The following is a 9102-nucleotide window of genomic DNA, read 5'->3' on the forward strand; positions in this document are numbered from 1 at the left end:
CACACACACACACACACACAATATAACCACACAAAAAACATCAGGTAAACCCAAACTAAGGGACATTCCATAAAATACCTAGCCAGTAAAACTCAATGCCATGAAAAACAAAGGGAAGACTGAGAAACTGTCACAGATCATGGGCTCCAACAGTGACAAGACAACAAAATGCAATGTGGAATCCTGGTTTGGATCCTGTGTCCAAAACAAAGGGGGAAGATATTAATGAAAAAAATCAGTGAAATTCAAATAAAGTCTAGAGTTTACTTAATAGTAACATACTAATGGTTTTTTGGGTCTTCTGCTTTGCTTCGGTTTTGGATTTTGGTTTTTAAAAGTGTACCATGGTAATATAAAACATTAGGGGAGACTGAGTGAAGGGGAGACTAGAATTCACTGTGCTATCTTTGCAAATTTTATGTCAATTTGTGCACCTAAGATTGCTCTAAAAAAATTAAGTATCTTAAAAAATAAATGCAGACTTTTAATTCTAGCTTTGTTAGAGTAACTTTTTAGCAGGCCAATGCTTCCGTTAAAAACAAACAAAGAAAAAGAAGAAAATTTGGATTGAAAGAAAAAAAAACCACCCTGTTTGAAGGCATTAAAGAGATTTCAAGGATGCCAGTACTTGAGACAGTAGATCCCAGAGAGAAGGAAACAGAAGAAACCCAACTTTGTTCACAAAGGTTTTCCTCTTGGGGCATTTGTCAAACTTTGTGTAGGGCTGAAAAGCTAGTAGAGCTTTATAAAATGTCACATGGCAAGAGACAAAAATTGGAGTTTGTGGATGCCAGAACAGCTAGGTCTTGAGTGGTCACGATTCAGGAAATTAAAAAAAAAAAGCACAGAGAGTTGAGCCTGATGCTCACCAGTTTTTTTTGTTGAGGCATTTTCTTCTTAGTAGGCCTGAGGCTAAGAAGTCAAGCAGAAACATTTGAAAAACAGAGCAAAGTTTTCGGTGGTTTCACGATGCTGAGAAATTAAAATTCAACTTCAGGGCTCTACAAGGAGAAGGAGACCTAAGAATTTTCCCAGTTCTCATACTGAACCTAACAAAAAACACAAATTAGTCTTGGGTCTTCTTAGTTCCTGATTAGAGTGAGCTGATTCTTCTGTTGTCTGGAATATAGGGTGAATCCTCACTGGAGGTAGATAATATTATCCAGAGCTCTATAATTAATCACACACAACATCCAGCATCCAATCTAAAATTATCAAGCACACCAAAAACAGGACAAAAAGAACAACTAGATCGTAGACCTACAGGTACCCATATATCGAAGTTATCCAAAACAGATTTTTTAAATTATGATTAATATATTCAAAAACCAGATAAGATGGAGATTTTTTCCCAGGTAACTGGAATCTGTTTCTAAAAAGTAGAATGGAAATTATGAAACTAAAAATTATGAAACTGAAAAACATTGAATATGAGCTTTACAGGAGGTTGGACAGAGCTAAAATGAAGATTAGGAAGCTGAAAGATATATCCGGGGAAAATATCCTGACTTTGCATGGAGAGCAAAAAGGACTTTAAAAAATACAAAATCAGCATGAGACATATAGCACATAGTGAAACAGCTAATGTATATGTAATTGAAACAATATATAAAGAGATAATGGCTAAAGATTTTTCAAAATGAATTAAAGACATCAAACCACAGATTCAAGAAGCACTACAAACTCTAAGCAGAATAGATAAGAAAATCACACTTTGGCGTATCATATTAAACTGCTGAAAACCAAAGACTAGGAAAAAAAAATTTTTTTAACTGCCCAAAGAATAACATATTTCTTTCCAAGGAGCAAATATCTAACATCTCAACAAAAATAAAGGAGACAAAAGACAATAGAGTGTTACTATGGACTGAATGCTTATGTCTCCCCAAATTTACATGCTAAAGCCCTAATCCCCAACGCAATGGTGTTTGGAGGTGAGGCCTTAGGAGGTGATTAGGTCACGAGGGTAGAGCCCTAATGAATGAGTTAGTGCTCCTATAAGAAAAGACATGAGAGAGATGATTTCTCTCTCTGCCATATGAAGACGAAGCAAGAAGATGGTCATCTGCAAGCCAAGAAGAGTGTCTATACCAGAAGCTGAAATGGCTAGCACCTAGATCTCAGAACTATGAGAAATAAATGTCTGTTGGTTAAGCCACCCAGTTTATGGTATTCTGTTATAGCAGCCTGAACAGACTAAGACAGATGTGATATTTAAAGTGCTAAAAGAAAATAAATCTACATCTATATAAACTATCTCACAAAAGTGAGAAAGAAAGAAAGGAGTTTTCCAGATGACCTTGCCAGCAGACTTGCATTATGAAAGTACTAAAGGGACTTCTTCAGGCAGATAGAAATGTATAAAGGAATTAAGGACAATGGAAAGATTAAATATATAGGTAAAAGTAAATGTACATAGACTAGACAAAATAACAATGTGTTGTGTGGCTTCCTGTATGTGTAAATAAAAATGCATACAATCATAACACAAAAGCTAAGGAGAGAAATTCAATTAAAAGCATTTTTAAGGTTCTAGCATTATCTCGGAAGTGACAAAGATATTAATTAATAAAAAATTCTTTAAAATGGTAGTTGTAATATTTAAGATGGTCACCTAAAAACAGTGAAAAAATATATCTCTAACAAGGTAATAGAAAAAATAAAGCATAATTAATCATTTTTTAAAAAGCTTAAAATGAAGGGGTAAAAGAAAATAAGACAAATGCAATAAAAAGAATATAAATAGTAGGATAGCAGGTATAAACCCAAATATATTAGCAATTCACTCAACGTAAATCATTTAAATACTACAATTGATTTTGACTGGGCAGGCACTTCTGGATGGGTGAAATAAAGACCTCCAAAATTTCACTCCTTTATAAAAGGCAAAAAGAACACTGGCAAAAATTGTCAAAATAAACTTTTTCAGAACTATGAAAATTAATCAAAGTCTTACACTAAAATGAGAAACATTTATTCAAGAAAAACTTCTGGAACTTGGTAAGACAGTGAGCTTTGTGGTGTTTTAATTTAACCTATTTCCAACTCTTCCTCTCTACGACTTTTGTGGTAGCCTAAAAAAACAGCAGCCTCACAACCATAGCAGCTGTGGAAAACAGCCATTTAGCAGCCACTGGAAGGGGCAGAACAGGTTTTAAGCTCCCAAAAAAATCCATTCCCAGAGAACTGTCACTATCTGACCTTTCTGGAAACTCCCTGGAAAAGCTCAATTCATAAGCCTTCTCTTAACTGACCTGACTCAGAGATTGCTCAGTGGGCTTTTGTCAAAATCAGTCAGTTGCAATTAATTAACATCGCAGCTGTCTCAGTGGCAAGACTAATTCAGCCAAACAAGAGGTTGGTCAAAAACACAAAAAGAAAATGTGGGGAATAAAATATCTATAGGGGGCTTGGAAAAATTTCAAAATATTCATTAATATAGAAGGTCATGTTCATGGGCAGGGCTGTATGCCTGTCCAGGAAATACCTGAGAAAGCCCTAATCTCTTACCTCTGGCTGACCTTGAAGCTCTGTGCAAGCAGGAAATAAAGATAACAGCAAAACTTTAAGTTACTGAAACATCGAAGGTATACACCAATGCATCCACAAAGCTCCTTGGCAAAGGGTGGGATACTTACTGGTTTAAGAAAATTTTTGTCTAATAATTAGATGAGCAATAAGCTAACCAAGCACAAGTTTCTGTGATACACACAACAAAGAATAAAACTTTACAATATAAGTCCAGGAAAGCCACCAAACAAATAACCCCAGAAATAACGACAAAAATAAACAATAAAGCTTGAGGGACAGAGAAGAATCTGATGTCCAGAGTTACCACATTCTATTATTTTAATGTCCGATATTCGACAAAAAATGATAAGACGTGCAAACAGACAGGTAACTATGGCCCATACACAGGAAAAGAAATAGTCAATAGAAACCATCCCTGAGTAAGTCCAGATGTTGATCTTACTTCACAAAGACATTATTAGCACCATGACCCAATCAGCTGTTAACCAGCCAGGATTACAAAAAGACTTTAGATCATCTATTATAAATATGTTCGAAGAACTAAAATAAATCATGTCTAAAGGATTAATGAAAAGTATGAGACCAATGTTTCACCAAATAAGGAATATTAAAAAATAGAAATTATTAAAAACAACCAAATAAAAGTCTAGAATAAAAAAGTAGAATAACTGAAATAAAAAATTCTCTAGAGAGGTTCATCAGCAGATTTGAGCTGACATAAGAAAGAGTTAGCAAACTTCAAGATATATCCATTGAATTGAAAAAGAAAAAAAGGAGAAAGGATGGAGAAAAATTAACAGAGCTTCAGAGTCCTGTAGACCATTGGGCATACCGACATATGCATAATGTGAGTCCCAGGAGAAATGTAGATGCAAACATCCTCGATAAAATTTTAGCCAACCAAATCCAGCAGCATATAAAATATTGCCAAGAGGAATAAAAGAAGACCTAAAAATATGCAAAGACATCCCATGTTCATGGACCAGAAAGCTTCATGTTGCTGGGAGGGCAATACTCCCCCAAGCAGATCTACAGATTCAATGCCATCCTATCAACATCTCAGCTGCCTTCTTATTTTTATAGAAACTGACAAGATGATACTAAAATTCATGTGGAAATGCAAGGGACCCAGTATAGCCGAAGCAATTTTCAAAAAGAAGGACAAAGTTAGAGAACTCACACCTCTCAACTTCAAAACTTACAACAAAATAGTATGTACTAGCAAAAAGATAGAGAAATAGATCATTGGAAAAGAATTAAGAGTCCAGAAATAAACTCTAACTTTTATGGTCAATTTGTTTTCAACAAGGGTCCAAGACAATTCAGTGGGGAAATTCAACAAATAGTACTGGGACAACTTAATATATGCATGAAAACAAATAAAGTTGGGCTCAATCTCGTATCAAAGTCAAATAACTCAAAACGGTTCATATATCTAAATTTAGGATCTAACATTATATAACCTTTAGAAGAAAATCATAGAAAGAAAATAATCAAAACACAATCAACAAAGGAAAAAAGATAAATTGGACTTCATCAAAATTAAAAATATTCATGCTTTAAAGTACACTATCAAGAAAAAGACAACTCATAGAATGGTAGAAAATATTTGTTAATCATATATCTGATAAGGGATTTATATTCAGAATTTATAAAGAATTCTTTATGAAAAGACATATCCCAATTTTAAAATGAGCAAAGGATTTGAATAAATATCTCTGCAAAGAAGATATAGTAATAGGCAACCAGCACATGAAGAGATGCTCAATATCATTAGTCACTAGAGAAATGTAAATCCAAAGCACAATGAGATCTTATTTCCCACCCACTAAGATGGCTAGAATCAAGACAGACTACAAGAGTGTGGGCAAGGATGTGGAGAATTTGGAACTCTTACTCATTGCTGGTGAGAGTGTAAAATGGTGCAATAATTTTGGAACACTGGTTTGGCAGTTCCTCGAAATGTTAAACATAGAGTTACCATATGACCCAGTAGTTCCACTCCTACATATATATCCAAGAGAAATGAAAGCATATGTCCATACCAAAACTTGTGCTTGAATATTCCTAGCAGCATTTTTCATAATACCTTTTGGGTTCATTTCTTTTCTTTCTGAATTATCATCTTTAAAGTTACTAACAAATGTCTACCTAGCTATATCAAGTAGAAACAATGCAAATGTCCATCAATGAATGAATGAGTAAACAAAATATGGTATATCCATACTCTAGAATATGATATGGCAATAAAAAGAATGATGTACTGATGATGAACCTCAAAAAAATATGTTAAGTGAAAGAAGCCAGTCATAACATACCACATATTGTTTGATTCTATTTATATGAAATGCTCAGAATAGGCAAATCCATAGAGTCAGATCAGTATTTGCCAGAGGATGGAAAGTGGGGGTAACGAGGAGTGACTGTAAGGATATAAAAGTTTTTTTTAGGATTACTGAAAGTGATCTAAATTAGATAGTTGTGATGGCTACAAAACTGTGACTATATTAAAAACCACTAAATTTTACATTTTAAAATGGGAATTTTATGGTATATGAATTATATCCCAAATCAAGATGTTATATAAAAAAAGCAAAGACTGTCATACTGGATTTAAAAATATATATGCTGCTTACAAGATGCCTTAAATATAAGACCATTGAAAGTGAAAGGATTGAAAATATATACTATGCAAACACTAACCAAAAGAATGCTGGTGTAGGCACCAAACAAAGAAGATTGTCAATCAGGAATTATTACTAGAGCTAGAGAAACAATTCTCAAGGATAAAAGATCAATCCTCTGGGAAGATAAAACAAAATGAAATTTTTATGCATTTAATAATATAACTTAAAATATAAAAGTGATATTTGAAAGAGTTGAAAGAAACAGCAGACAAATCCACAACGATAATAAGAGTCATTAACACATCAATCCCAGTTACTAGTAGGACAAACAGAAAAAGTCAGTAAGGATTTAGAAAATTTGAACAACATGATTAACTAACTTGATCTAACTGACTGATAGAGAACATGATACTCAATGACACAGAATATACATTCTACTCAAGAGCACATAAAACATTTATTAAAATAGACCATGTCCTGGACATAAAGCAAATATTAACAAATGTAAAAGGACTGAAATCATTCAGAGTAAGTTCTCTGAACATAGTGGAATCAAGCCAGAAATAAATGGCTAAAAATAATTAGAAAATCTTCAAAAGTTTATAAATTAAGTAGTTACTTCTAAAAAAAAAATCCATTTTGAAATAAATGATAATGTGATACAACATATCAAGACTTGTGAGTTGAAGCTAAGGGTATGCTCAGAGGGAAATTTATATCCTTATAATTGCATATATTAGAAAATGAGAAAGGCTGCAAAATCAATTGTCTACATATCCATCTAAGAAGTTAGAGAATGAACAATAAAATAAACCTAAAGAAAATAGAAGAAAGGACATAATAAAAATAAGAGCAAAAGTTAAGGATGTAGAAAACAAATGTCTTGCTTCTATTGCTGACTTTAAGAAGTCAGCTATCAATGTAATTGCCATTACTTCATATGTAATCTATCCTTCCTCATTTAAAATCTTCTCTTTGTCTTGGTGTTCTACCACGTACAAGGTATATTTTCTTTATCCTGAATGGGATACATTGAATTTGCTGAATCTGATCACATCTTTCATTGTTTGGGCAAAATTCTACACCGTTATCTCTTTAAATATTGCATTTCTATCATTCTCTCTAGTCTCTCCTTTGATTAAATCCATATAAGACCTTTCAATCTGCCTTTCATATCTCTCAATTTATCTTTTCTATTTTCATCCTTTGTTTCTCTCTGCTGAATTCTCAGTGATTTCTTGATATCTAGCTTCAGCTGCCCAATCTGCAGTTTAACCCAACCATTCGAGTTCCTAATCCTGATTATATTTTTATATCTAGTATTTTATTAATCTTCCTGGTTCTTTGTGATAGTGTCCTGTCCCTTAGTTTTACTTTCACTACTCTGCTTTATAAAACATATAAAATACATAGTTTATATTTCTTCTTGCTGATTCCAGTATCAGAAATATGTCTCCCAGTGTAATCATACATAGAATAAACCTACCTGAGCAAGTTTGAAATTGGGAATCCTCGAGACTTTAATCTTTCTTTTCCCTTATTTTCAGAGTCAAAGCCAACAGAGCTAAGAATCTTCACCTCTTTTACCTCTGTGACACAAGCTTTCTTCTCGGTCGCCTGCTTCTGGGTATTTTGGCTTTCCTTGAGGGAGGTCTCAGGTTTAGTGGGGGCAGGTGGTCTCTAATTCACCCTAGAACCTTGTATGGGCCCTAGATCATCTCCTATATCCTACTTCATACACACACACACACACACACACAGACATACACACACACACACATACACACATCTATACTATAGCCCACCAGGAACCTGCAGATGATCCCCAGGGTAACTGCCAGCTAAACACTGACTTGACCTTCTAGATTTCATATATGACCTTGAAGGATTTCTCTTGCTGCATTGCCAGGTCACCTATGTATTATTAATTTTTCTTCTATTTTACTCAGTGTCTTTAGGTGCTCTACACTGAAAGGCTTTCTCCAGACATCAAGATCATCAATTTTCCGGAAAAAAAAAGGCGCAGGCTTAAGGCTTTCTAGTCCACACTGTCAAGTGGAATGACTGTCTTAGTCGGTTCTGGCTGCTATAACAAAATAACACCGATCAGATAGCTTTAAACAGCATAAGTTTCTTTGTCATGGTTCTGAAGCCTGGAAGTCTGAGATCAGAGTGCCAGCATGCTTGGTGCCTGGTAAGAAGCTTTTTCTGATTTGCAGATGGACGACTGATTGCATCCTCACACAGCAGACAGCAGAGAGAGCAAGCAAGCACTAACCCTATTCATGGGGGCTCCACCCCATGACCTCATCTAATCCTAATCACCTCCCAAAGGCCCCACTTCCTAATATCATCTCACAGGGGATAGGTTTCAACATATGAATTTACAGGGACATAAACATTCAGTCTAAAACAATGACTTTCTAACATTCAGATAATGTGACTTACCGAGGGGTAGAATATAAATTAATTCAAGAATGAGTGTTGGGGGTGGGGAAGTTCTTGTGAATATACAGAGCCCTATCGATGGAGTCAGGAATAAAATCTATATCTGATTGGTGAGGTTGGTCCTTGGCCTGGGCTTTCTTCAGAGGAAAAAAAGCAGAATCCTGTATATAAGAGAGCTCACGACAAAGGTGACCAAACCAACAGCCTCTTGAACAAGGGGGTGTGTTTCAAAGAAATCCAGAACTGGCTTATCAACATAAAGAATTCAGAAATTTCTACATTCATCAAAACAAGCCAAATGTGGGACATTAATCAGACATGCCCCCTCCTCAAGGAACTTCCTGTATCAGACTCATCTAGGCCAGTCTTTGCTTTTAGACAGATGAAAATATGGTGTGGTCTTCTCTGCCAGACTGCATCGCACCCCGTTCATTTCCCAACGCTTCCTTCCACTTCACACCCCGTTCCCCAGCCATGGCTGATCTTCCTTTACCAT

This window comes from Pteropus medius, unplaced genomic scaffold (genome assembly GCF_902729225.1).
Source record: "Pteropus medius unplaced genomic scaffold, Ma_sr-lr_union100, whole genome shotgun sequence".
In the NCBI taxonomy this organism is placed as follows: Eukaryota; Metazoa; Chordata; class Mammalia; order Chiroptera; family Pteropodidae; genus Pteropus; species Pteropus medius.